Here is a 21442-nt window from a genome sequence, read left to right on the forward strand (position 1 = left end):
CTCTACCTCTCCCCAGTCACACCCCATCTCTCTCTCTCTCAAAAATTAATAAACATAAAAAAATTTAATAAATATGTTCAAAGAGCTAAAGGAAAGCATGTCAAAAAAAAAAAAAAAAAACTAAAGAAGAATCTCCTGGGTGGTTTTAAGTCAGTCAGACATCTGACTCTTGGTTTTGACTTAGGTCATGATCTCACGGATCATGAGTTTGAGCCCTGTTGACAGCTCAGAGTCAACTTGGGATTCATATTCATATTCTCTCTCTCTCTCTGTCTCTGTCTCAACAAATAAATAAATAAATAAACTTTTAAAAATCTAAAAGAAAGTATGGAGATGCTGTCTTCTCAAGTAGAGAACATCAATGAAGACACAGAAAGCATAAAAGGAACCAAATAGAAATTCTGGATTTGAAAAGTATAATATCTAAAATGGAGATAACTAGACAGGTTCAATAACAGATTTAAGCAGATAGAGGAAAGACTTAGCAAATGTGAAAATAGGTCAGTCTACTCATCCAATCTAAGGAACAGGAAAAAACAAAAGAAGAAGAAAAATGAACAGAGTCTCAGAGAGGTATGGGACACTATCAAGTGTACCAACATGGGAATTATGAGAGTGTCAGAAGAAAAGAATAGAAAGACTATTTAAAGAAATAATTACCAGACGCTTCCCAAACTTTATGAAAAGCATTAATCTACATATCTAAGAAACTCAATGAACTCCACCTGGGATAAATTCAAAGAGATCAGGGGCGCCTGGGTGGCTCAGTCGGTTAAGGGTCCAGCTTCGGCTCAGGTCAGATCTCATGATTCGTGGGTTTGAGCCCCGTGTCGGGCTCTGTGCTGACAGCTAGCTCAGAGCCTTGAGCCTGTTTCAGATTCTGTATCTCCCTCTCTCTGACCCTCCTCTGCTTGCACTGTCTCTCTCTGTCTCTCAAAAATAAATAAAAAGCATTAAAAAAAATTCAAAGAGATCCACACCCAGACATCATCATAAAGCAGTCAAAATACAGAAGAGAGTCTTGAACCCACAAGACAAAAGTGAGTCATCAATAGGAACCTCAATAAGATTAACTCTGATTTCTTACCAGAAACCAGAGAGGTCAGAATACAATGGAATGATATTCAAAGAGCTGCAAGAAGAAAAAAAATCCATCAACCAAGAATTCTTTATCTGGCAAAATTATCCTTCAAAAATAAAAGAGAAAAAGATATCATCCGATGTCCCTTCCCTGTAAATCTGTCATTATCAACACAAGCGAATAAAAGACAAACCCTCTCTTTACTGCTAGAAGAGGCAGGGGCTAGCCATTGGTCACCAGACTCTCTCCCCTTTCTTCAGGGCACACAACCGGACAACAGTGCAGTTAGGTGAGGCCATGTGGTTGAGCACAGGCAAACTGAAGATGAACAGAAGTAACACGGATCCAACCCATGTGGGAATCTGGTGTTCTTTCCTCTACTGTAGCTGAAGCAAAAAAGGCAAAGCAGCCAGGGAAGATGTCGAAGGCCACGTTCAAAGAATGTCGGGCTCTGAGCTGCAGAGGGGAGGTAAGTAGCTGGACAGTGGCCTCCTCAGTACATTCATGTTGGAATGTTAACTTTTATTATGCTAATATTTGTCAATTTTTATTACATTAAGCCATAGAGACCTCACTATATTAAGCCACAGAGAATGATCTGGAAAAACAAGTGAAAGAGAAATTAAGACGTTCCCAGATAAACAAAAACTGAGAGAATTCTTACAAGAAGATTTGCCCTAAAAGAAACAATAAAGAGCTCCCTTTAGGCACAAATGAAAGAACATTAAACAGTGATTCAAATCCACATGCAGAAAGACAGAGTACTGATATAGGCAACTGTATAGGCAAATACAAATGACAGTATAAATTTATTTTTTGTCTGTAAGTCCTATTTTGTCCCCTTTCCTGATTTAAGAGACAACGGAGTGAAATAAAGTATACATGTTTCTACAAATTGTAAGAATACACTAAAAGTTTATAAAAGCATAAAAAAATTAAAATAGTATAAAAAAGTTTATTTAAAAGTAATTATAGGTGCACCTGTGTGGCTCAGATGATTAAGCATCGGACCCTTGATCTCAGCTCAGATCTTGAGCTCAGGGTCGTGAAATCAAGCCTCGAGTTGGGCTCCACTCTGGGTGTGAAGCATACCAAAAATAAACTAAATAAATAAATAGTGATTGTAAACGTGCTGTGTTGATGGTCATATAGTGTATGTAATTTGTGGTATTAACAGCATAAAGAGGGAGAAGAAACAAAGATATCAGAGAGCACAGTTTTTATGCCCTAGTGTAATTAAGTTGATATTAATCTGAACTACATTGTTATAAATTAAGATGTTAATGGTAAGCCCAGGGCAGCCACTAAGAAAACAGTTCAAAGATATATGGCAAAAGAAGCAACAAGGGAATTAAAATGGTGCATGAAAGTATATCAATTTGGCACATCAATAGGAAAATGACCAAAGAGTATGAATAAATAATCTGCAAAAACTAAACATAAATAGGTGATAAATGGATGAAAAGATCATCAGCCTCAGCAGTTCGTGCAGCAGTGTTATTTAACATAGTGAGATAGTTTTAATCCATCAAATTAGCAGAACGAAAAGACTTTGTTGCCAGCATATGAGAGAATGAGGACCCTGGTAAGCCCGGGATGGGACTGAAAATTGATGCAGCCTTTGGGGAAGGCATTTTAATTGAGCGCATCAATATTTAAATTGCACGTGCTCTTTTACTCAGTGACAACATGACCTTGAGCAAGCCATGTCTCTGAAGGTCTTTTTAAAAAAAAAAAAAATCTGATAGTCGACTAAAATGATAAACATAAAAATATGTTCTAAATTCCTAAGCTTTATAAAAATATAGTAAAATGTGCCTTTTGCTGCTGTTGCCATTGCCTTCCTGTCACATCAGCAGGAGAATCTCTGTGTCAAAAAGACGCAGCTACTTTTCTAGAGGAAGTGAAAATCCTTTGCTAAAAAACCTTTTCAGTGTAGGACCTGAGTCTCCAGAACCTGAATGTGGACAGGCCTCTTCTGCTTACGGGGCGGAATGTCACAGGGAAGAAGGGGAGAAAGAAAGGGGGAACCAAGGCTGTCTATGTTATGGTGTATCTCCCCCAGGATTCTTCACCCCTTCACCACCCCCAAAAAATCAGCAGCAACATTACTAAACTCATCTGAAACTGTGGATCTATCGCACTGTCCAATGCCAGTCCTCATGTATTCCCAGCGTGTACGCCCATCCCCGCCACACACACATTCGCTGCCCCATGACGCGCCCACCACCTGCCACCTACCCAGCACACACGAGATTGTCCCTCAGTTAGTTAATAGTGTCATAGACAACATGGAGTTTCCATTAGCTGGGTTATTCCTATGATATGTATATTGGTAAAATAAAGAATGCAAAGATCTTTCTTCTGATGCAGGAGAATATTCTTTTCTTACTTCATGTGCTGATGAATTCATAAGAGCCGTAGCAAACCATCGTGGGCTAGCCCTGGAGGACAGGAGGCTGTGGAGGACAGTGACACTGTGCCGTCACTGAGGGACTCTGGGAGAAAGATCCACATGGGCTTGATCCACATGCCCATACAAGGAGGTCATCTGTCCCGTAGAGAACTGGGTGTCACCAGCTCTTGCCTTGACAGCAGATGACAGGAACTCATACCTGTTAGACCTTGAATGTGTCACCTAACCTTTCTGAGGTTGGGAGGATAATGTAGAAATCATGTTGGGTAAACGGTCTCATCCCCGGCATATGCAAGGTGCTGGGGAAAGTAAGCAAGTATTCACTTAGCAAATAAGTATTTTGCTGGTAAAATCACTTGGTAAATTGTGTGAAGAAGTAACCTGGCTCTGTCTGCACCAATCTCAAAAGGTGAGGTCTCACTCTAGAAGGAAAGAATCTCGGAGAAAAATCCCATTTTTTTTCAGAAGCTAGTGGTTAATCCCTTGATGATGGAATCGACATGGTGGGAAGGATAAAAGAGAGAGAGAGGTGTAGAAAGAGGGGAAGAAAAAAAAGATGAGAATGGTGGGGGGAGGGAAAAAGAAAGAAGAAACTGAGAATAATAATACACCAAACATTTCCAAGGGCACCAGGCACTGCTCTAAGTGCTTCATGAACATTGCCCCCATTGACCCTCACAAAACCCAGTGAGGCCAAGACTCTTACTATATCCGTTTCACAGATCATTAAATTGAGGTACAGAGTATTTAAGTCATCTACCCAAGATGCACACAGAGCCAGAACTGAAACCCCATCACTCCAGCTCCAGACACCAATCTCTTTGCTACCATGCCATTCTGCCTCTCAGAAAAATGGAACATGAAGAAAAGTCCCAATTTTTCCATTGTCCAACCAGAAGATAGACTGAGAAACCCGTGAGGCTCTCTCCCCTATGCCTGCTCATTTGCAGCTCTAACCACACATTACAGGAAATGACAGCTCACTGGTCTACCTCCCACTCAACTTGTTCCCGGAGGGCAGCAACACATCTTCCATCAGTGACTCAGGATCTGCCCTGGGTACCTCTGCCATCATTCTCTCACCTGCCGTCCACCACGCACAGAATGCAGTGGTGCTGTCCCGGGATCCAGAGGCCTTCAGACCCCACCAGCGCTTCATTTCTGGGAGGCTGGGGTGTTTGGAATTGTCTTGTCATTCTGATGGAAGCCTCCAGCTTTTCCAGCTGCTCCGGGGAGTCACGGTTCAACAATGCCTCCTCCCCAGTGCTGATACAGACTCGGTAATTCTTGGGGACAGTCCCACTTTCATGAAGAGGACTTTTTCCCAAACAAAGCAATTTGCTCAGAGTTCCAAAGTTATAACTATGCTTTGTTAAATCGATAGAAATCGTTTCATACAGATAAATCCTCAAGTCAGAGAAAATCCTTTTTTGGCCCACAGATCTCTTATTAGTCACTCTGCTAATCATCTTAAGGAAACCATGACCTTGAAAGTCAATAAGGAAAAAGAAGAGATGGAAAGGATATAAGGGATACCTATAGTTTAAAACTAATTGGCCAAGGGCGCCTGTGTGGCTCAGTCAGTTGAGCATAGGACTTTGGCTCAGGTCATGATCTCACAGTTCATGAGCTTGAGCCCTTCATGGGGTTCTCTGCTGTCAGCACAGACCCTGCTTCCAATCCTCTGTCCCCCTCTCTCTCTGCCCCTCTGCCACCCACTCGTGTTCTCTCTTGAAAATAAATAAACATTAAAAATATTTTTGTAATGATTGGCTGGGTTTTTAATTTTTGAAGGTGGATGATGGATACATGTTGGTTTATTACGCTAATGACTCTCCATGGACGCATGTTTGAAACTTCTCTTAATAAAAATTAAGGGATAGATTTTTTAAAAAAAGAAAGTCAATAAAGACAAGCATGCATATGTGTGTGTGTGTGTGTGTGTGTAGTTACACATCTAAATATATATAAATGTATGGGAGGCAAACTGAAAAACATAGTTTAAGTATTTTATTTTTAATTAAAGACATATTGTAATAGGAAAAAAATAGAAAATTCCAATAAACAAAAAAGGAAGAAAAACTCCCCCTACCAGAAGTAACTACCTTGAATGTTCTAATGTGAACTCTCCCCCAGACATTTCTCCATACATACATATTTACACAAACATGTGATTGTACATACTGTTTTTAACCCGCTTTAACATTACGAATAACATTGTTCTCGTTTTCCATGCTCTTTATCATTGCTCTCACTGCACGTTATTGGAACTTGTCATCTTTTTTACGACCTCAAAGCATTTTATAAAATGAATGTACTGCATTTAGCTTACCAACCCCCTAGTCTTGGGCATTAGATTGATTCCTATCTTTCACTCACATAAACAATTCCTTAATTGTCTCAATATTTTGAAACAGTGCCACTGATCTAAAAGAAAAGAACTCAAAAAACACTCTACCAACGGTGTTCTGAAACCAGGTGGAATCCACTCTTGACCTCCATTTCATTCTTCTCTCTGGATTTTTTTTAAATTTCTAGATTCCTCTTTTCTGTCACAAAACCATGTTACGCATCCAAACACTCCCCTTCTTGATCTTCACTCCCTTCCTGGTGGCTCATCTCCCACTTTTTCTGAAATAACTTTCTCTTTCCCTTTTATCAAGTCCACTTCTGCTATATCCTCTCCTTTGCTTTCATCCACTCACCCTACGTCCTATTGACTCATTCCATCCTTTGAAGCCTACTGTACAAAAGACACACGCAAAGCCCTGTGGGGATCAAAGAGTGAATGCACCACATTCAGAGCCCTAAAGGAATTCAGAATCTAATTGGAGATGCAAGGGACATGTACACAGTGGTATGCCGGTAAATTGGCTCTCTGTGGGGGGAGAAAACCCTTGATGTATGGGTTTGACAATTTCCACGCTATAAAATATTCCCGCCATGGCCAAGCTACCAACATGATGTCACTGACCTCAGAAGTGAGAAGAGATGCCTATAAATCAGTTCCAGGACAAAAACTGCATGTGCTTGAAAGGCTAAAATAGGTACCTATATGTACATACTGACACACGTGTGCATCTACATGTTTAGGTGTGTATGCACATATATATGTTTGTAGTTCACCTTTTCAAGCACATGTAGTCCTGTATGTGTATAAATAACCAGACAAGAAAGCCAGAGCAGGCAATCATGTGACCATCATTTTCTTCATCATCAATAATATTTATTGAGCATTTACAATGTGTCCAGCCCTGTGTTCAGTGTTTTATATGTGTTACTTTACAACTCACTCCTAGGAAGAGACACCGTTTTACTGCTGATTTTGCAATTTCACCATTGCAAACTTGGAGTCTTGATGAGGGAGATACTTTGCCCTCAGTCATTCAGGGCCATTAGTGATGAAGGCTAGAGCCAGTCAAGGTCTATTTGATTACAGAGCCCAGGCTCTGATGGCTGCCCTCTTCTACGGCGTCATGCCAGGGAGTGAGGCCTCAGGGCTCCCAAGGGGATCCCAAGGGGCAGACTGGCCATGAGTCCACGGGGATGGACTGGCATGCCCGCCCAGCCACTTGACTCCCTTGTGCCACCATCACAACTCTTCTCCAATGCACAGCAAAGGCTGATTAGCTGCCCCCAATGTTGCCCTGCAACTTGCTATATAATTCATTCTTCATTCAGTTCTCTTCGCTTTTCTACCAGAAACCTCCCTGGGTCTTCTGTCTTTTAACTATAGCTTTCTCGTACCCATCTGTTTACATTTGTCTCTTGACCTGTTTTTATTTCTATCTCCTTATCAATGATCACTGATAATTCTTCATGAAACTCAAGAGACCATGAAGTTGTATACCTAAAAGAAATGCATAGATAAAGAGGCAGGTGGAAAGCCCAGAGGGTCAACCAGATTATGATGTGTCAGCAGGGCAAGGTTGCCATTCGGAAGGCACACACACGTGTATAAATGGGAATTTTGCAATAATCCGCCCGTTCCTTAGCCCTGGGGATCTGAATCTAGCTCCACAACAGAAGGGCTTGAGAAAACTGGACAGAAACCGGCAGAACAGCACAAAGATGACTAAAGAATTACAAAATGAGAGCAATGATGGCAGGTTAACGTACACTAGGAGTCTTCCTCCCGATGTAGGAGGCTGAAGGGAAAATGAAAAATCATTTTCCACTGAAGGAAGGAATGAGGAATTTCTTGAGTGAATTTCCTGTGCTGGACACCATGTTTAGCATTTTATGTACGTTATCTCACACAACTTACAGTAAGCCTCCAAAGCATGCTGTAGTAATCTCCATGCTTTCCTATGGGTAATGCAGCATCTATGGGGGTTGGGGAACTCATTCTGGAGACAGTGGACACATGGAGACTCAGAAGGCAAACCCTGGTCTCTTGGACTCTGAATCCCATAACTTTTCCACTTTAAAGACGACCTCCTGTTGCGGTGCCAGGATTTCTCAACAGTAGCACTATTGTCATTTGGGACCAGATAATTCCTTATTGTGGGGACTGTCCTGTGCAGTATAAGATGTTTAGCAGCATCCCTGGCCTCAACCCATGAGAAGCTGGTAGTATCTCTGGTCCTTGCAAGCTGTGACAGCCAAAAATGTCTCTAGATTCAGCCAAATGTCCCCAGAGGACAAAATCAACTATGGTAAAGAACCACTGAGGTAGAGGGAGTTCATACTGTGTCTAGTGCCCCCTGTTCTCCATTTCCCCTAAGGATGTGTTTTTTAAGCAGTATCTTGGCCAGAAATAGGTAAAAACGTACTGACCATGTAAGCTATTAACTTTGGTACACCTCACTTTATGTGGTGAGTTTCCTGGAAACTGTAGCATGGACAAGGGAAGTTTTTCCCTTGTCAAAAATAATTTAAATTTTTTTAATGTTTTATTTATTTTTGAGAGAGAGAGAAAGTGTGTGTAAGCAGGGGAGAGGCAGAAAGAGGATCCAAAGCATGCTGTGCACTGACAGCAGCAAGCCCGACATGGGGCTTGAACTCACAACTATGAGATCATGATCTGAGCCAAAGTCGGATGCCCAACCTACTGAGCCACCCGGACGACCCTCAAAGATGATTTAAAAAGAGTGAACACTTACCGGGTGAGACTGAATACTATTCCAAGTACTTCACGTGTATGGACCTGTCTAATCCCATCACAGCCCATGGTGAGTACTGCAAGCATCATCATTTAACAGATGGGGACACTGAGGCTAAAGGAACTAAGGAACCCCAGGGCTTCACCCCTAGTGAGTGGCATGGTTGAAACTTGAACCTGACAGAAGCAGCCAGAACTTGTGCTCTTAGCTCTTAGCTGATCTTGCCCCTCACACCTGTAAAGCGCTAACAGTTTATTAGAGCAGCAAGAATGAGACCTTGTGTCTAAAAATGATCGTCGCCAGAATTAACTCTGCAGAGAGCCTCAAGACCCCCCAGCAGGTCCTAGCACACGCCCCTTCCGGCACACACCCCTTCTGGCACACACCGTTCCAGCACACAGCCAAAAAAAGAAAGCACCTATATGAGTCCTGCTCCCTAGGGTGGTGGCTAGCAATATCTGTAAAGAGTCACCTACCTGGGCAGCATCTGTGAAATGAAAATTCTGACATCCCCACCCTGAAGATTCGGATTCCATACTCTGGGGTCAATCCCAGGAATCTGCATTTTAATAGGTTCCCAGGGCCCTAATGGTTCTGAGGGGCTTGTTGAGAAATGAGGTCCTGGGATCTTGGGTCTAGGTCAGTGTAAAATCCCTGCTATGGCCTGAATGTGTGTGCACCCCCAAATTCCTACGTTGAAATCCTAACCCCCAATGCAGTTGTATTAGGAAGTGAGGCCTTTGGGAGGTGCTTAGGTCATGAAGGCGAGCCCCCATGAAAAGGATTAGTGTTGTTATTTTATAACAAGACCCCCCCAAAGCCCCCCCAGGCTCCCTCTCCCATGTGAAGACACACTGAAAAGATACCAGCTATGAACCAGGAAGAGGGCTATCACCAGAATACAACCACACCAATGCTTTGATCTTGGACTTCCCAGCCTCCATAACTGTGGGAAGTAAATTTCTGCTGTTAATAAGCCACCCAGTCTGTGGTATAAACTAAGTCAAACCCTTAGTACCCAGGGGAGACAATAAATCAGCTTGATCCCTGTGCTAATTTCAGCAGGTGCTTTTCTGAGAGAGATCGTGAGATCAGCAGGTTGATTAGTGCTGCCTGCCACAGGTGCAGGAATGGGAGTCATAATGATATGTTTACCATATATTTGCTGGCCCTGATCAAGGGCCAAGGAGAGCTTCATAGCCACTCCAGACTGCAGGATATTAGTCTTCTTGCAGCTTCTGGAAAGAGGTCTTACCATAATAAACTATACTCCTTCCTTCCATTAGACACTGACTATTATTAGCCTGCATCATACAACTGTTGTCACAGCCGTCATTAACATTAAAGCAGGATTAAAAGCCTGAGTGTTATTGATGGCAACCATCCCAGACCTGCTTTTACATACTTCACGCCTTCCTCTTACAGCTCCTCCCGGAGTCCCCACAGACAACTCACTCTTTTACTGAGCGCACGTTCAGAAGCTCAGCACCGGGCTGAGCGGTGGAAGAGACTTTCTCTTCCTATTGCCCCTCCCCAGGAACTCCCCCAGCCAGGGGCCTAGACAGGAGGCAGACGGTCCTCCACAGACTGAAGTAAGATAAATCCCCCAGGAAACCAGGAGCTGTGTATAGCTTGTGCACCTGTCTGCCCAATATCCAGCACACAGCTGAAGGGCCCCATGCATAAAAAGACTAATAAATATCTGTGACATGAATGAATGAATAAGTGAATTGATATTGGGCCAATCCAGTGATGAGTGGGCTATGAAAAGCCTGGCCCCCAAATCCTCACAAACGATAGCTGATAAATTCCAAATGAGGATTTTCACCCATCTCACAGGATCCGGGATGTTGAAGGTCTGCCCATATACACCCATGCTCTGGTCTTTCCCTGTTTTTTGAGATCTTACGTTTTTATGGATAACTCTGGCACTAGGGAATTGGATCAGACAGGAACATTTAAAACTGGTCTTGTGGGGCATCTGGGTGGCTCAGTCAGCTAAGCATCTGACTTTGGCTCAGGTCATGATCTCATGGTTTGTGGGTTCAAGCCCCGCATCAGGCTCTGTGCTGACAGCTTGGAGCCTGCTTCACATTCTGTGTCTCCCTCTCTCTCTACTCGTTCCCTGCTCATTCTCTCTCTCCTTCTCTTTCAAAAATAAATAAAAACATTTTTTAAAACTGGTCTTGGGAGAAGATCCATTCACATGATTAGGTTCATAATCACCACCCTCCTGATGTCTGTAGCAATCCCATCCTGTCCCTCCACTCACCATACGAGGTCCCCCTTCCTTGGCCAGCAGGTTTCTCTGTCCCCTCCCCGATGTTTTGCCTTTTCCCACACTTCTCCATTCTCTACCCCCAGATCTCGGCACACTTCAAAAATAAAAACAGTAAAAATTATAGTGAAATTTACCCCATGTACCCTCTAGGGCCATTTTCCATGGATGCCCTCATTCTGTCTTCCCAACCGCTCTGAGAAAGGAACTACCATCAGCCCCATTTTATAGAAAACCGAAGTTGAATTGACCTCCTCCATGAAGCCTTCCCTGACTGCCCTTGGATGACAGTTTTGTGCTTCCTGTCACTCCCCTCCCCCTTCTCTGGAGCCTATCATAGGCAACCCAAGCACTGGTGTGTCATTCTTCACCTGTGCCTGGGTATGTCTGGAGTCCTGATGTGTTGTCACAGCGACCCTGGGCTGTCACAAAATGACCACAGACTGGGGGTATTTAAACAATAAAAAGTTGCTTCCTCGCAGTTCTGGAGCTGGAAGTCTGAGGTCAAGGGCTTGGCAAGATTGGTCTCCCCTGAGGTCTTTCTCCTCAGTTTGCAGATAGCCGTCTTCTCCCTGTGTTTTCACATGGTCTTCCCTCTGTGTATATCTGTCCTAACCCCCTCTTTTTATCAGGACTCCAGTCATATAGCTTTTTTAAAGTTTTTTTTAATGTTCATTTATATTAGAAAGAGAGAAAGAGAGCACAAGCAGGGGAGAGACAGAGAGAGAAAGAGACAAAATCTGAAGCAAGGTCCAGGCTCTGAGGTGTCAGCACAGAACCGGATGTGGAACTTGAACTCATGAGCCATGAGATCAGGACCTGAGCTGAAGTCAAACACTTAGCCAACTGAGCCACCCATGTGCCCCAGGACTCTGGTCATATTGAATTTGGACCTTATTTTACTTGACTGTTCTCTTCAAAGACCTTACCTCCAAATCTAGTCACATTCTGAGGTAGCAGAGATTAGGAGTTCAACCTGTGAGTTTGAGGGGCCATAATTCAGCCTGTGACACGTGGGAATCATGGTTCACAGTCTGCATGGAAGAGTCACATTTGTCCCCTCATCTGGCTGTAGGATCAGCCAGGGCCGTAAGGAGAGCAGGTGCTATGGGGATGATGATGATGATGATGATGATTACTATTACTATCATCTTTGTCGCCTCAACCCCCCTTCCCGACGTGAAGGCTGCAGCTTTACCCTGCAAGTAATCAGGAGAGTGAAGGCCCCTGCCTCCGGACTCCACGTCCTCTCTCTTGGCCCAGAAAGGTGAGGGAACATACTGTGGCTGCATCCATTTAATTGACAGGTGGGGAAAAGCAGGCCCCCGAAATGGTTCTCTCTGGGCAGGGTCTCTCCTGGCGGCCCTCACAGTCCCAGTGTTGTTCTGGGACCCAAGGCCATTCCCAGCCACATCAGGAAACATGTGTTCACCGTGTATTCACACCTGAGGAGAGGGTTACCTGGGGGCTGGGTGAGCTGACCCTGCAAAGTGTCCGCAGGAGGTACTCTTGTCTTCCCTGCCCCCCACCCCCCAGCCACTGCCCTTGAACTGAGCAGGCACTAGCTGCTGGATGGTCAGCCAGTCCCGGGACAAAGGAAGAAGCCATTGGAAGCCATCTCCACACCCAGATGGGCAGCTCCAACTACCAGCAGGTCCATAAAGTTGTTTTGGGGGTTGTTGGGTTTTTTTTGTTGTTTTTTTTTTTTGAGAGACAGAGAAAGACAGCACAAGCAGGGAAGGGTCAGAGAGAGAGGGTGACACAGAATCTGAAGCAGGCTCCAGGCTCTGAGCTATCAGCACAAAGCCTGACGCAGGGCTCGAACTCACTGACCATGAAATCATGACCTGAGCCAAAGCGGACGCTCAACCGACTGAGCCACCCAGTCCGTAGAGTTGTTTTTGATGAGAAAAGGCAGAGAAGAAAGAGATGGTCTGAGGTACTCACTGCCCCACAGCTGCCAGGCCCCCACGGGTCTCTTCCTTGGGTCACTCCTGGCCAGAACATTCTTTCCCGACAAGGTTAGAAGCAGGCTTCTACTCCCCACACTGAGGCCCGTGTTTGGCCCTGCAGGAGGCCAGAGCCAGAAGCACAGTGATGGAGAGACCCTGGAGGCCCTGCCCCTCTGAAAGATTCACTCCTCTTTGCTTTGGGCTCAGAAGCCCAGCTTCTCAACATCCAGGACCCCTCTCAAGCTCCTTTGGGCACACGCAGCAAACCTCCTCTCCCCAACCCTGCCCAGTGCAGTTTCTTCCAACAAATCAGGCCTTGGTGCCTCTGTGTTTATGCCCGACTTGTGGTTGCGGCCTATTTTCTCTCCCTGGGCCGTGGCCCTACCTCCCAGGACGCCGGCCATGTGTCTGTTGATTTTTCTCCTTCCTGTCTTCTCACATGTTCTCCGTCTTCCCCATCTGCAAATGGCATTTCTTGGGGTGTGAGAGAGGCCCCAGACCACAGGTATGTGTCCTGTCTCTGCAGGGCCGTGGCCCCAGCCCATCAAAGGCAGATGCCTGGAGTGCCCTGTCCTCGCGGGAAGAAAGGAAGGCATCCCAGGAGCAAGGTCAAAGGAAAGTTGTGCCCTGTCGTGACTGCCTGCTATGGATGGTGGCTGTCTCCTCGCCTTGGATTATTTTTACTTTGGAATGACTACTCCTGTCTGGGTTTAGAGAAACAAGGTAATATGGAACCACCAAGCGATTCTGAACCCAGAGAGTCATAGCTTCAAATCCTACACCATGATTTTTTTAACTTTTTTAAGTTTAATTATTTAACTATTTTGAGAAAGAGAAAGAGAGAAAGAGAGAGCATGAGTAGGGCAGAGGGAGAGAGAGGAGAATCTCAAACCGGCTCTGCACCGTCAGGACACAGCCCGACATGGGGCTCAAACTCACAGACCACAAGATCATGACCTGGGCCGAAGTCAAGAGTCAGAGGTTTAAATGATGGAGCCATCCTGGCACCCCAGCCATTATTTCTTCGCCATCCCTAAGCTTCCTTCTCTGGATTTCTGCTCACTGTCAAAACCACACCAGTACATTTTGTGTTCAACACGGAGATCCTCTTTTTAATAAATATAGACATATCAACTTGTAAGTACAAATTTTACCCCGACTGTGGGTACTCCGTCCTGCAGGGTTTGAAAGACGCCGAGTCTACGTGATCTGGACGCCCCCACCTGCCCCTGCTTGCAAAGACTCCCTTCCGAGCCAGGAGGGAGATGCGGTGTGTGGTGGATGCGTGATCAAACCGGGAGCTATTCCTCGCCTTAAACGCCCCTACCTCAACCCTCGCCCCGCCCTCCTTCCAGAGGCCTCCCAGTGCACATCCCTAAGCATCTCCCCAGCAACACTGTTTGAGAGCTTCCTGCTGATGGAATGAACCCCACCTTCGGAGATCCAGTCCTCCAGGTGCAAATCCCAGCTCAGTTCCTTACTGGCTGTGCGACTGAGGGGAGTTGCTTAACATCTCTGAGCCTCAATAGCCTCATCTGCAAAACCAATGAAGCTGGTGGCAAACCAATGGAGCTAGCGGCAATCAATCGGCTCCTCTCTGGGCTGATGACAAGATTAAATGAGATGCTATTCCAGGGATGCCAGTGCAGGGTAGGAGCTCAGCAGAGAGCCGGGCCCTTGGAGGACGGTGGTGCCCCGGGGACAGCATGTGGCAGCACCCTCTGGATCCTCCTCTGCTGGGCCCCCCTCAAGTGACCCTAAGGCAGAACTGGCTTAGGCTTGGCTCTAGGAGGGGACTGGGGAAGGGTGCCTAGGGAGGAGGCTGGTGCGCAGCAGAAGGAGACCAGGCAATTAGCTACAGACATCGATTTGATGTTGCATTAAATCTCCTAACTTTAAAGGTAATGCTTCAGGCGCCTGGGTGGCTCAGTCGGTTGAGCATCCAACTTCGGCTCAGGTCATGCATGATCTCAGAGTTCATGGGTTTGAGCCCCTCATCAGGCTCTGTGCTGACAGCTAGCTCAGAGCCTGGAGCCTGCTTCAGATTCCGTGTCTCCTTCTCTCTCTGACCCTCCCCTGCTCGCGCTGTCTGTCTCTCTCTCTCTCTGAAAAATAAATAAGACATTAAAAAAACTTTTAAAAAATCTTTAAAGGTAATGCTTGATGGGAATTTTTGGTGGCCCCGTTATGGAAAATCTAGAAAGGACCAACTAAAATAAACTTTTTCAAATTTCATGATCGGGATTTCATGATCATCCCCACTCTGAGAGCAGCTCCTTGGAGTGAAATTTTTCTTCCCTCTTCCAAAGGTGACTTTCGATCACTAGTTGATGACAGCCTGTCACACACCCTGCTTTATATCCTGGCTTTGGAGCCTGACGTTATAGGGTCATAAGCACAGAAAATGATAATGCTATTTCCCAGTTTTATTGATGAAGGTATCTAGGCTCTAGATAACTTGGCCAAAGTCGTAGAGGTCAAGGTCATACAGAAGAGCCACTTGCAATACTTCTATCAGCTGCTGACGATTCCTCCCGCTCCCAAACAGCCTCGAATAAAAACAACACAAGTGTTACCCCTGGACGTTTGAACAGGACTTTACTCTTTGCGAAGCACTTTCAAGACTGTTTTTTCCTGGATGTGAGGGCAATCTGGCTGCGACATCTGTCACCCCATTGATCGCCAGAGTTGATTTGGCTGATCTGGCTGGCTAGGCGGGTGTCCCCTTCCTCCCTCACTGCTCCATGTGTGTCCCTCCCGAAGCTGCGAGCTCGGTCGAAGAGGACGACCATCCCCGATAGAGGAGGACCGTTCTTCGGTCAAGGGTATACGAGTAGCTGCGCTCCCCTGCTAGAACCTCCAAACAAGCTCTCAAGACTGTTTTTTCCTGTCCTTCAAGCCACCCTGTGAGATAAGCAGAAAGGCTACCATTGTGCCCATTGTTACAGATGAGGGTATAGTCACGTAGATAGAGGCGGGGTGAAAGGTGACTCAAGCTTTCCACTCTAAACTCCACCCACCACCTTCTCTGATGGCCCTGGGCCACCCCAAATATCTCAGGCAGGGAAAGAAGTAAAGAAAGTGAAATGTATCAAACGAGAGGTGATAGAGAAGCCCTGAAGGAAAATCCAGAGTGACTATAGCAGAGAAATGCATCTCTGCCCACAATTCCTTCTCCAGAACCCTAACCAACTCAGAACTGTGGGTGATTTCAGCACAGCCTTTGTCCTGCTGGAGGAAGTCACTTGAAATAACAGTTTCGGGGCGTGCTTCTCCTCCCCATGCCCGGGTGTCCCCAAAGTTCATGTTGTGCACCCAGCAATACACTTGGTCTCCTCCCAGACGCTACTGACTCTGACATCGCTGGGGACTCTGCTGGGGACTCTGATGGGACACGTGTCCCCCTCACCCTGAGAGAAGGCCAGGCACACAGAAGGTGGTCAGCAGGTGCCGGCTGCGGCACCAACCCAGGGAGCAATGGCTCTGTTCATGCAAACAGTGGTCACCCTTTGGACCTTCATGGGTGCCAGACACTCAGCTAAGTGCTTTCTAGTATATTATTTCAGCAGCAAAGGACAGAAACTACTGCGGATTGGTTGGCTCAGGTGCTCGGGGGTGGTCCTCACTAGACCCAAGACCAGAAACAGTGAATGAAGCCATCAGCCATGGCTCATGCTCTCTCTCCCTCCCTCTCTCTCTCTCCATCTTCTTCTCTACATCTCTGGATGTGTGTCTCTGTCTCTCTCCCTGTGTATGTCTTTGTTTCTCTCTCACTCTATCTCTGTGTCTCTATCCCTCTCAGTCAGTCTCTGTTTCTCTCTCTCTCTCTTTTCTCTCTCTCCCTCCCTCATATTCTCAGAGGAATTTATGCGATGTGGGTATTTCCACGGAGCTTTCATGACAGAGTTCTCATCTGGGATCTCCATCAGACTCCATCTGCTTCTAGAACTGTTTGCAAACAGTAACATCCAAAGCTCAGAAGAAGGGAGGACATAAAACATTTTTATTTGTGCTGACCTGAAAAGCCATCTGATCCAGAATGTGTGAGAGAAAGGCAGAAAAAGTAAGGATAAACAGATGGTCAGGCCTGGTCACAGCCCACCAGGAGCTTCTCAGACACAAAAATTTCGGCTCAGAAGTACACAAAAAAAAGCTCCCAGAAGGCACCTCGTGCCCAACAGTGCATCCTTCTGAGGTGCCGCACCTTGCCCATCAGAAGAACATTCTGGCCTGGGCTGAAATCCTGGCTCTGTAGCTTTCTGCTGTGTGACCTTGACATAATTACCTAACTTCTCTGAACTCCAGTCCCTCCACTGTAAACCAGGTCTACTAATTCCCACAGCGGAGGAGTGTCATGGGCAATAAATCCACGGAAAGCCGTCAGCACAGTGTTGGGCATGTCACAAGGGCCCTACACGGTGGCGCCTGCATTTGATGAGCTGATGGTGGCGGAGGCTGTGACAGTAGTGACAGGTAGAGGCGGTGACAATAGTGACAGGTGCTGGTGGTCGTCGTGTCAGAGGCAGCCGTGGTAGTGCTAGCGGTAAGGATGGCAGAGTTGATGTGGTTGCAGGAGTGAGGATGGGAATGCCGTGGATGGAGGGAGAGGAAGGAAGAGGACAAGAGGACGTCAGTGGAAGGATCCCAGAAGCAGTCTATTGGCTCCTCTACTCTCTACGCCCCTCCTGGAACATTAGAAAATCCAGGCGTGTGAGCCAGCGTCCTTGCCTTTCAGTTGCACGTCTTCCTAAGAAACTTCCAGAATCACCACTCAGCATTCCTGTCCCCTCAGCCTCATTCCCTGAGTAATGGCGGATGAGGCACCTCACCCTGGAAACACTGAGCCAGGCTCCCGGCGTGCCGTGGGAGTACCAGCCAAATAGAGACGCATGAGTCCTCTGGTTCTCTTGCCCGGCTCTGTCGCTGCCCTGCCTGTGCCCTGCCCCCCAAGCTCTGCGTGCCTTCCTTCGCAGCTCCCCTTGCTTTTCTCCCATCCCCCTTTCTGCTCAGAAGACCTGATCTCTTTTTCCTGTTGGACTGGAGACGTTGGCTAGAGAAACCAACATGAACAGCAAAAATGCCAATTTTCTCCTCAATGCAAACCAAGGACTTCTTCCCGCCTGGCCCTAAAGTTACCCTGAGGAGACCCCTCAACAGTCAGAGAACAAACTTGAAACACCAAGGTGAGCCTCTTCACTGCAAAGCCTTGTCACATTTAGAACAGAGGCCTTGAGAATTGAGTGCCAAACTCCGCAGGACGACATTGACCCAGAGTTCATTTTGCCCTCAAATCGAGGAAGGCTCTTCAAAGACAGACAGACGCTGTCCCATCAAGTTTTACAAAAAAACAGGTTGTCTCTGGAGACTCCAGTGAGTGAGATGCCAGGAGAGGAAATAGAAGGTCCAGACCAGAGGCCAAGGTTCAGGTCCTGGCTCCTTAGTAGCAAATCACGAGGTCTCCCTCAGCCCCAATTTATCCACCTGCAAATTTGAGATAAATGTGAGTCTGGCCTTCATGAGAGTGATGGGCTCAGTCTGCAAACGGTAAAGGGCTCTGCAGAGATGAGACTTTTTTTTTTTTATTCTTCTGAGGCATTGGAGCATCTTTCTAGAACAGCCAAACTTTCATCCTTCAGGGAAGAGCTGTGGCTCCCACTTGCCCCTGGGCAATGTCTGAGAGCCTGTCTCGTTCTGTTTTCAAGCCCCTTCCTGAAAACCTAATTTGTAATAAGTCCATGACAAATTCCTTCGTAAGAGTGTGGGGGGCAGGCCATTAATTCGGGTCTGTGATAGAGCGTTAGTCACAAAGGCCTCTGGCGCATTGAGATTCGTGGCGCATTGAGATAGTTCACATATATTTACTGTCTATAGATAGTAAAATCTTGGATTGCTAGTAACTTCTTCTGCCAATGTTTCCCAAGCAAACATTTCTAATCAGTTTTAATTTGATAAACAAGTGGTCTCTTGCAATACGAATCGTATGTGACGCCAAATGTCACAAGATCACAACTGAGCCAATGGTTCCTCTCTCTCTCTCTCTCTCTCTCTCTCTCTCTCTCTCTCTCTCTCTCTCTCTCTGCAGGATTGTGGATGATCATTTCCCATGTTTGGATGCTCTGTCTCAGGCCGCAGTGTTGGGCAGAATCAGTGATTTTTCAGAATATTGGAAGGTACCCACAACTGGCATGAGTGTATTTTTTTGCCACGTCAAAGCACCTATGGACAGTCTTTTGCTTTTCCATCCAAGAGTGAGCTTAGGAATGCTCCACTTCATTCCAAGTCAGGCTGCCTGTAGATACAGACCCTCTCCGCTACTGCCTATCGCCAGTGACATTCAATACAGCATATGACAAGAGTTTATTAACGCTGTGCTGTAGTCGACATCCGTTAGTGACAGTGAAAGTCATCTTACACAAAACTCTCCTCTCTTCTGTCCCCCCACACCAGCCATGAAGGCTTTCAAAGGTAAATGCAGGTTAATTTGTTTCTTCTTCTTTATGTTTTGTATGATTTTTATTATTTTGTATTATATTACAGTATTATAATCATGTTTATATGAATAGTTTGGGTTGTGGAACTAATTACCTGAGTTTCCATTATTTCTTATGGGGAAATTTGCTTTGATATACAAGTGCTTTGGAAGACAGGCATGTTTCCGGAGTGAGTTATGCTCACAAACCAAGGTTTTACCATATATTATCCTGGGCCTGGCAGTCTAGTCCTAGAGAACTATCCAGGAAAACAGGGAATGCAGAGATTTTTTTTTTAATAATCTACTATGCTCTTTTCTGACAAATTCCATGCCTACCAGCCACGAAATTTGTACAGGGTAGGAGCAACACCAAAAATTTCAACTGAGGTTCATTTAGAGGACATTGTTTCAACACAGCATAGAGGGCAATGCCTGGTGTCATAAAAATTTGAGAAATATTTGGGTTCCAGATAAGCCTGCCCCCACTCTCCCCTCTACCTATCCTTTCCACCTGTCCCCTGCCTTACCTGGGTTTTGGGTTGTTGTTGTTTTTTTTTAACTCAATGCACATTCCCCTTTTCTGGAAAGCCTTCTCCTACCACCCGCCCCCTCTCCCACGTCCTCTAAGTGATGCCAGAGCAACTTGGACATATATTTCTAGACTCCGTTCACCCGGTGCTGGAATCATTGCTTCACGATGCTGTGTGTCCCTCCTTATCTCCAAACTCAAAGAAATTGGAAAGAGCCTGCTAACTCATGTCGAGGACCGATTTGGAACTCAGAATCCTAATGTTGCAGGGAACAACGGAATTGATAGAGAGCTAACCCAAAATGAAGGTGGACGTTTTGTCTGGAAATATTTTTTAATTTAATTTCAGAAAGGAATGGTGACCAGATTGTCAGAAAAGTCTTCTTCCCACACATAGCCTTAAACACACTGAGCATAAAAGGGAATGAATTGGATCACCTAAGGATCGGAACATACACAAGACATCCTTCTCTGCAGTGACTCTGGCTTCCCCAGTACAGGTGGTCTGGTCCCTAGCGAGCAAGGCAGCTCAGAGACACTTGGCTTCCTTCTTCAACTCCCCAGTGATCACCCTGGAAAGAACTGCAGGGTCCTCAACTATAAAACAGGGATACTCACATCTATTCCCCATTTGCATCTCACCACTTTTGAAAACATGGCTTCAGTTGTGTTTTTAACCATGGGGAACTATCCTCAGCTTCTCATAGCCAGGTGGTGCTCCTCAAATCTTCCCTGCCCCCATCCATCACTGCTTGCCACTGTCACTGTCCGGTCCAGTTGGGAGCCAAGTAATTCTCATGAATCCCAAACCAGAAGAGGTTTTTGCACCATATTTTCAATGTTCTTACCGCTCAGAGCTTGGCCTTGAGGCATATGGTGTCTGTGCCTTCCTGCTAAGTATTGACATCCATCCACTGACTGAAGGGGACAGCCTCTTTTTAATTCACAGCACAGATGAGCCCAACAGGGGAAAGTAACTCAGTTTTGCCTTTAATCAGAGAATGTAGCTGGATGGCTCCCCTGAAAAATATCTGGACTAGATTTAATTCAGTTTTGCAAATAACTTTTCAACTACTTATCCAGGGCACTGTTGCATGATGAATAAAGAATTTTAAATTACCCCAGAGATAAACAGACAAAGCACCTAAGGAAGTCAATTAGGAAAGAGAAGGTGGGGGCACCTGGGTGGCTCAGTCAGTTTGTGTCCAACTCTTGATTTTGGCTTAGGTCTTGATTTCACAATTTGTGAGTTTGATCCCCAAATGGGATTCTCTTCCACCCTCTCTCTCTGCCTCTCCCCCTCCTACTCACTCTCTCTCTCTCTCTCTCTCTCTCTCTCTCTCAAAATAAATAAATACATCTTTTAAAAAAAAATTAAAACCACACAGGGGCACCTGGATGTCTTGGTCGGTTAAGGGTCCAACTCTAGGTTCCATCTTGGGTCATGATCTCATGGTTTGTGGGTTCAAGCCTCACATCAGGCTCCATGCTGACAGTGTAGATCCTGCTTGGGATTCTTTCTCTCCCCTCTTTCTGCCCCTCCCCCACTAAAGTTTATGCTGTCTGTCTCAAAATAAACTTTTTTAAAAAATGTATGTTCATATAAAAA

At 45.7% G+C, this 21442-nt stretch overlaps 1 pseudogene; it reads left to right on the top strand.

The window, feature by feature from the left end:
* The window catches only part of LOC115302381, a 42170-nt pseudogene extending 29161 nt beyond the window's left edge, over positions 1-13009 (top strand).
* Positions 13010-21442: the final 8433 nt, after the last annotated feature.

This window comes from Suricata suricatta, chromosome 9 (assembly GCF_006229205.1).
Source record: "Suricata suricatta isolate VVHF042 chromosome 9, meerkat_22Aug2017_6uvM2_HiC, whole genome shotgun sequence".
NCBI lineage: Eukaryota > Metazoa > Chordata > Mammalia > Carnivora > Herpestidae > Suricata > Suricata suricatta.